At 45.1% G+C, this 8,839-nt stretch overlaps 1 protein-coding gene across 1 annotated transcript in view; it reads right to left on the reverse strand.

Moving 5' to 3' along the window:
* DNMBP (dynamin binding protein) overlaps nt 1-7,452 on the reverse strand; it is a 469,368-nt gene extending 461,916 nt beyond the window's left edge. The window contains exon 1 of the mRNA XM_069239684.1: nt 7,240-7,452. The gene's annotated coding sequence lies outside the window, so the exon portion shown is untranslated. The remainder of the gene's footprint in view (nt 1-7,239) is intronic.
* Between the last annotated feature and the right edge of the window lie 1,387 nt (nt 7,453-8,839).

Below are 8,839 nucleotides of genomic sequence, written 5' to 3' on the forward strand. Positions count from 1 at the left end.
AAGCACTAGTGCTGCCCCAGAGGGCCTCCCCCCCTGCCCTGGGAAGGGGAATCTGCAGCCCAATCGTGAAGCGATCGGGTTGCAGAAATGTCCACTAGACACCAGGGATGTTTTCTTTTGAAATATAAACCATGAAGGGGTGCGACCCCTTGAGCAAGGGTCACTCCCTTGGGGGGCGATCTGCCCCCAGGGAGGCAGAAACCTCTAGACGCCAGGGATCTTTTTTTTTTGTGTTTTATTATTTACATGTGGGGAGCGACCCCTTAGGCAAGGGTCGCTCACCTGGGGAGCAAATTGTTTTTTGGCCATTTCTGCCCCGCTTGGGGGCAGATCAGCCTATTTTTATTAGGCCAATCTGCCCCCATGGGGGGCAGAAACAACTAGACACTGGGGATTTTCTTTAGTCAGTTACACGCAAGGGGAGCAACCTCCTTAGGCAAGGGTCACGCCCCTGGGGAGGAAATTTATTTTAGGCCATTTTTAGATCGCCCTATTTTTATTAGACCGATATGCCCACAAAGGGCAGAAACCACTTAGGTACCAGGGATTGGTGTGTGTGTTTGGTTGCGGGGGTGCAGCCCTTAAGCAAGGGTTGCTCCCCATGGGGGCACATTATTGTTGGCCATTTCTGCCCCCCTTTGGGGGAGATCAGCCTATTTTTGTAAGGTTCATCTGCCCCCAAGTGGGGCACAAAGCCCACTAGACACCAGGGAAGATTTTTTTTTTTTTTTTTACCAAAAAAGCGGGTGGGATGGGGACAAAGTTGTTCTGCCAACCAGTGGGCAGATGGAGCAAAGCCTACCAGATGCCAGGGAATTAAAATAAAATAAAAAATAGTGGTGTGTTGGTTACCAACCAGTATGGGCATGGTTATGCCCCCACCCCAACTGAAGGGCGTAACAGTCTTGCAGCTCTCCCACGCACTCTAAAACATCTTATCCCATGGCAAGCAAGAAGACATTTGATTATTTTGGGTTTTGGTTTTACATTTGGGCTATGAGAGCTTGTCTAACTCTCAAAATCGTCCCACTTGGAATGGTGAGGGTTGCACTTTTTGGACTTTGGGACGCTGCCATGTAGAAAAATCTACAAGACCTAGACACATCTGAAAACTAAACATCTGGGTGAGTGCATGGTGGTGTGCTTCACATGCACCCTGCACCATTTTCCCACCCACAATGCGATGCAAACCTCTAACTTTGCTTGAAATCACACATTTTCCCACATTTTTGTGATGGAACTTTCCAGAAATCACAAAATTTCTACCACCCAGCACTGTTGCATCTATACCGATAAAAATTCTGCCCCACTTGTCAGCCTAAAAGCGTTTTTTTTCCCCAAGCTGCCCTTTTGGACCCGCTTTGGTTGTACCTCAATTTCAACATGTTTTTGGCTCTTCTCTGTCACAGGCACTTGGCCCACCTACACAAGTGAGGTATCGTTTTTATCGTGAGATTGAGGGGAACGTTGGGTGGTAGGAAAATTGTGCCAGTGCAGTGAGAATCACACACAAAGGTGGGGAAAATGAGATTTTTATTTTTAGCTAAATCTGTGGATGGCTGAGGATTCTGAGTAAGAAAACACTGAGCTATCCACACAAGACACACCCCCTGGACTCCCTTGGGTGTCTAGTTTTCAGAAATGTCTGTGTTTGGTAGGTTTCCCTAGATGGCTGCTGAACCTAGGACCAAAAGCTCAGGTGCCCCTCAGCAAAAACAGGTAGTTTTGTATTTGATAATTTAGATGTGTCCACATAGTGTTTTGGGACATTTCCTGTTGCAGGAGCTAGGCCTACCCATGAATGTGAGGTACCATTTTTATCAGGAGGCTTGGGGGGAAAGCAGAATAGCAGAACAAGTGTTATTGCCCCTTGTCTTTCTCTACATGTTTCCCTCCAAATGTAAGACAGTGTGTAACAAGCTGCCTATTTGAGAAATGCCCTGTAATTCACATGCTGGTCTGGGGACCCCAGAATTCAGAGATGTGCAAATAACCACTGCTTCTCAACACCTTATCTTGTGCCCATTTTGGAAATACAAAGGTTTCCTTGATACCTATTTTTCACTCTTTATATTTTACCAAATGAATTGCTGTATACGCAGTATACAAGGAAAAACCCACTGCAAGGTGCAGCTCCTTTATTGGCTCTGGGTACCTAGGGTTCTTGATGAACCTACAAGCTGTATATATCCCTGCAACCAGAAGAGTCAAGCAGACGTAACAGTATATTGCTTTTGAAAATCTGACATAGCAGGAAAAAGTTAGAGAGTAACATGTAGAGAGAAATGGCTGTTATTTTCACCTCATTTTCAATTTTGTTTTTATTTCTGCTGTTATTTTCTGTAGGAAAACCTTGTAGGATCTACACAAATGACCCCTTGCTGAATTCAGAATTTTGTCTATTTTTCAGAAATGCCTAGCTTCCCAGGATCCAGCATTCGTTTCACACCCATTTCTTGTACTTTCAAGAAGGAGGCTAAAAGCACAAATAATAGTAAAAATGGGGTATGTCCTGGTAAAATGCCAAAATTGTATTGCAAAATGTGGTTTTCTGATTCAAGCCTGCCTGTTCCTGATAGCTGGGAAGATAGTGATTTTAGCACAGCAAACCCTTGGTCGATGCCATTTTCAGGGAAAAATCCACAAGCCTTCTTCTGCAGCCCTTTTTTCCCCATTTAAAAATTTTTTTTTTTTTGCTGTATTTCAATATAGGTATTACAGGTGTGAAGATTACGGCCCTCATTTTGACCCTGGCGGTTCGTCAGGGTAAATGTGGTGGCCCCACCACCAACAGGCTGGCAGTACAGACCGCACACATTATGAGTGGCCGCTGCCAACCCGCCACATCTCCACAAATACCGCCACAGTGGTCAGAACCGCCGGGCAGAGATGATCATCTCTGACCCGGCGGTCCACAGAAGACTACCAGCGGTATTAGGAGCCGGCTTTCCGCCATGGTTTCCGCAGTGGTAGCACTTCCACGAAAACCATGGCGGAAAGGCTACCGGTGACAGGGAATTCCTTCCCTGTCACTGGTAGACGACTACACCCCCCTCCAGCAAGCACTAGACCCCCCCAGCCACAGCACCCCCCACCCCGCATACATGCACACAGACATCCACACGCACCATGCATACACCTACACTTACATACATGCATTCACTCACACGCATTCATACACGCATTCAAGCACGCATACTCACACCCATTCAAGCATGCATACTCACAAGCAAAGACGCATTTAACACAACTCACACTTACATGCAGACACGCACTCACTTCTACATTCAGACATGTATACAACCACGCATACACACATTCATGCACACACGCAGACACCGCACACAAGGTCCCACCCACGCACCTACCTCCCCTGTCGGACAATCACCTTACCTGGTCCTTACCTGGACCGGCCCAAAGTGTGGCAGAAATCCAGCAGTACCCGCAATATGGTGGGCAGAAGACCGCCAGCACTGGCGGTCTTCTGGTGCCAGCAGCTCTGGCGATTTTCTGTGAAGACCACCAAAGTCGTAATGAGGGCCTATGTGTTTAATGAAAACACCTGCATTTAATTTGCAGGGCCACTCTGTTTGATGCTTGAAACTTTGCTGGTTGAACTCAATCTTTCTCTTAAGGATGATATATTGCTTACCATTAAGTAAAGTAGTAATTAACAGATATTATTGTGTAGCACAAATAATTCTGATTAAATTGTATGCTATGTAAGTTATTACCAGCATAATTATGCCCTTTGACCTGCATTCCATGCATTCATTAAAAGTATGCATAGACCTAAATACCTTGCTTAATGAAGTAAATTCTGCTCATATACATGACAACTGGCCCGCATTTCAATGTATTCGCACAAAAATATTGAGTCAAAAATATTATGAGATGCAAATATTGGAATGTCAGGAATATTGTGTGACAGAATACAGAAGCAAGAACATCTTTTTTTGGACTTTTATAACGTATACCTTTTAAAAAAGTTATCAGATAACGAAGCTGTCTAGTTTGCTGGCTCTATAGGCTGTCCAGTTAGAGTTTGTCCCTTCCCTTACACAAACCCTATGTACTGTATTCATCGAACAATGCTTGATTTTTGTACACAGGCCTTTAAATTTTGTTCTTATCTTGTCATATCTGCTGTGATCTTGGTGTTTGCTTTTCTTTCTCTAACTCCAAAGTCAGAGGATTAATGTGACAATCATGCTGGCTCCAGGGGAGTGTGGAGGAAGACTGAACAATGTTATTTTTTTCCTAGCACAAAACAAAACTTAAATGTCAGTAAATTAACTATGCAGATATTTCAGAAATAGAAAAGCCTAGATGAAACACATTTTTGGTAATTTTAAAGTGTGGTGAAAAAAAATATTTCAAAACGATCAAAACAAATTAATACACTAGGTGATGCCATTTCAACACATCATTGTTTGTGTGCTGTATACTTTTATCAGTAAACCTGTATGTCTGTGCAAAACTAATGGTGATTTAAATTGAAGATGTGTTGTCTGTAATGGACGTGTGCTACCACACTATGCATATTCCACTCTACGACACTTCACTCTACTCTGCACCACTCCACACTATGCCAACTCCACACTGCATCACTGCACTCTAATCTGCACCACTCTACTCTTTGCCACTTCACCCTATGCTTCTCTACTCTATGCCAATGCACTCTACTCCACACCACTCTACTATGCACCACTGCACTATTTGCCACTCCACTCTATACCATTCCATGCCACTCCACGCCAATGCATTCTAATCAGTACCACTCCACTCTATGCCAACCCACTCTACGCCACTCTATTCTACTTTGCACTCTATGCCACTGTACTCTACTGTGCACCACTCAACTCAGAAACAATCTACTCTATGGCACTGCGCTAGGTGCCACTCCACTCTACACCACTGCACTTCACTCTGCATTACTGCATTCTCCGCCAATGCATTCTACACCATTCACTCAAAACCAATGCACTCTAAGTCACTGCACTCTACAACTGCTCAACACTACTGCACTCTGTGTCACTATACTCTACTCAGCAACATTTTACGCCACTGCAGTCTACGCCTCTGTTCTCTAAGCCACTCTATTCTACACTGCATCACTCTACACCACTGCTCTCTATGCCATCCTACTCTGCATGCCACTGCACTCAACACTCGTCACTCTATCTTATTGCACTCTACTAGTCTACTCTACAACACTGCACTGTGCCACTGCACGCAAAGCCACTACACTCTACTGCACTCTCCTATGCAGCACTCTACGCCAGTGCACCTTACGCCCCTACACTCTATGCTACTGCACCACTCCACTCTTTTCCACTCCACTCTGCAACATTGTACTCTGCCACTGACCTCTATGCCACTCTACTCCACACCACTCTACTATGCACCACTGCACTATTTGCCACTCCACTCTATACCATTCCATGCCACTCCACGCCAATGCATTCTAATCAGTACCACTCCACTCTATGCCAACCCACTCTACGCCACTCTATTCTACTTTGCACTCTATGCCACTGTACTCTACTGTGCACCACTCAACTCAGAAACAATCTACTCTATGGCACTGCGCTAGGTGCCACTCCACTCTACACCACTGCACTTCACTCTGCATTACTGCATTCTCCGCCAATGCATTCTACACCATTCACTCAAAACCAATGCACTCTAAGTCACTGCACTCTACAACTGCTCAACACTACTGCACTCTGTGTCACTATACTCTACTCAGCAACATTTTACGCCACTGCAGTCTACGCCTCTGTTCTCTAAGCCACTCTATTCTACACTGCATCACTCTACACCACTGCTCTCTATGCCATCCTACTCTGCATGCCACTGCACTCAACACTCGTCACTCTATCTTATTGCACTCTACTAGTCTACTCTACAACACTGCACTGTGCCACTGCACGCAAAGCCACTACACTCTACTGCACTCTCCTATGCAGCACTCTACGCCAGTGCACCTTACGCCCCTACACTCTATGCTACTGCACCACTCCACTCCACTCCACTCTGCAACATTGTACTCTGCCACTGAACTCTATGCCACTCTTATCTGCACCACTGCACTCTACACCAGTGCACTCTGTGCCCATACAATCCACGCCACTCTATGACTCTGCACTCGGCCACTCCATTCCACTGCAATCTACCCTCCATCACTCCACCCGACTCTATTCTGTGGCATTGCACTCCATGTCAATATATTCTACACCGCTTTTTATGCAAAACCAATACATTCTATGCCATGTCACTCTATGCCAAACTACTCTGCACTACTGCATTGTACACAACTATACTCTGCAGCACTCTAGTTTACACCACTGCACTCCACACCATTTCACTCTACATCACTTTACCCTGCCTCACTCTACTCCACTGAGCTAACTTTCTGCACTTAAAAAAATGCAACCAGCAGGCTACACTCAGAATGAGACATTTAACGCTGCAAGGAAGTGCTTTAAATGGAATGACAGAAGTTTGGGTACTATTTCAAATTTAAAAAGCACTGGTACTCAGTACCAGACAGCACCTACCCATATTTATTGTAAAGTTTTTTGTGGTGATGCAAGGCAATATAATAGCATGCAGATCTCTGCAACAGGTGCATTATTCGCTGCAAGTTTCTTACTAGTCATTATAGTACACGGAGCCCTCAGTCTTAATGTTTACACCGCATCTCTGGAACAGGGTCCTCAACGGATGGAGCTATGCGAACAACTTTTGCAACTGGTTAAAAAAAAAAGCTTCACGGCATTACTAGTTGGTAACAAAGCCCTCGGGAAAAGGATATAAAAATAATCCAAATTACATGTTGTATTCACGATGGTACACCTATATTGTTTGAAAACTCAACCAAAAAAGTATTCATGTTTACAAGCGGATTTAGAATGGCTTTCATTGACCCTCCCTCCTTCTGACTCCACCCCGTGCATGACGCCCACCAGCGCTAAATGTGTGGATTACCGGAGAACTTTTTGGGCTGTCCCATCACTTGTCGGTGTCCTACATATGAACGGGAGGGCACCCGTCTTCCAATGACGAGCTTTCACCGGAGACGGAATCAAACTGCGACCGTACCATTAGCGGCGGAAACTCCAAATCCTCCTGCAAAGGTACTCAAGGTAGCCACTAGCGCTACGAGGCCATATCAATGGGGGGATGTAAACTGTGCAATGCCAGTGACATCACAAGATAGGCAACCTTTCTTACCTAGTGCCCCCTTGTGGTCCAATCGCGGCAAATGTAGTTTCTAGCGACTTCAAGTTCCAGACTGTCTCAGGAGGGTCCGACGCAGACCGCCCCCTCCACGGGCTGCGCATTCCGCCCCAGCCTGCGCGCTGCCATGCCCGAGAGAGAGCCCCCGGGTCCAGGCCCTCTCCGTGTTGATGCTCCGCGACTCTGCCAGCTAGTGGTTTTCCTGACAGGGTAGGGAATTCCTCACACTTCTGCGCCTGCTCGAATGGGAAAAGGCGTGTTTAACTTAAAGGGGCGTGATCATGTAAATTTGGGAGAGTACACTACGCCAGCACCGTATTTCAACAGAAAATGCTTGTTTATTGCCAAGTAGCTCGACTGTCTTCAATGTGCATACGTACACTCTTACAAGCGCATGTGTGAAATATGAGAGCGTTTAAAAAAAAGAAAGAGAAAAAAAAGAACTCGTGGTACATTTGGACGCCTTTAACTGTCCGAAGAACTCTCTAGTTGGAGAAATTCCTGCCAGAAAGTGCAACACCAATACCAGATGGCATTCGTTAAAGCCAGTATGCGAAAGCTCACGCCTTTCTCCCGTGCTCTGGAACGGAATCATACCTGTTCCAGCTTTAATGGGCACGCTCCTGTGCTGGAACGGAAGGAAGGGGAAGCAGGTTAAATCGATTTACTGTCGCACAAGCACGTCACACTATTTATGTACTTTAACGAACGTAGTAACAGCCATACAACATGCATAGTTACCATTTCCTCCTGGAGCTACTTTCCTTAGTGGATTTTCATGTACAGCACACAGTGAGAAATGTATTTTTCCAGAAGGAATGGAAACATGGACCACCTCAATTCCCGAAGTTATGTAGTAGGCAGTTCTTCAGTTTTTCAGCAGCCTTGATTCCCACAGCCAAATAACATAAATACACAGCAATACATACGAGTGTGGCATCTTCGAAGAAAAAGGAGGCACTTTTCCCTCTCCCATTTCTTCAAACGGGCAGGTTGTTACTCCATAGTGATTTTGGTAAGAAAATCCTTGGGGGGGGAATTCTGAATGACTACCGATTTAAAGTTCCTCTATTCATTCGAACTGTTAATTTCAAAATGAACATAATTCAACAGGTAATTCATTTCATTGCACTATACATTTGAACTATGATCAATTTGCAATATGTATACCTCCACATATCAGCGTCTCTGTCTCATTAAAGATTCCTCCGGTTTGCCATCGTAAATTAGCATTGGCAGTTGAGAACCCTGCCTCTAGGAGTAAAAACTGCTTCTAGAATCTTTACAAAAGTGTTCACCCCTTTATTATTGGGTCTTCTTCGCAGCTGGGGAATAAGAATCAACCCTTACATGAATGATCTTTTGATTCTTTCCCTGTCACAAGAACAAACAGAAAGGGGACACAATTTGGGTCATTCAGACCCTTCAGAGATTTGGGTTTCTAATCAGTTGGTCAGGGTGTCACCTGATTCCATCCCAGACACTCAGGTACAGTGGAGCATTGTTCGACACATCAGTGGGAAATGTGTTTCTTCCAAAATACAGGAAGTTGATACTTAGATGTAACCTTGCGGCTCTGGACGAGTGAACTATG

This window comes from Pleurodeles waltl, chromosome 6, assembly GCF_031143425.1.
Source record: "Pleurodeles waltl isolate 20211129_DDA chromosome 6, aPleWal1.hap1.20221129, whole genome shotgun sequence".
Taxonomy (NCBI): domain Eukaryota; kingdom Metazoa; phylum Chordata; class Amphibia; order Caudata; family Salamandridae; genus Pleurodeles; species Pleurodeles waltl.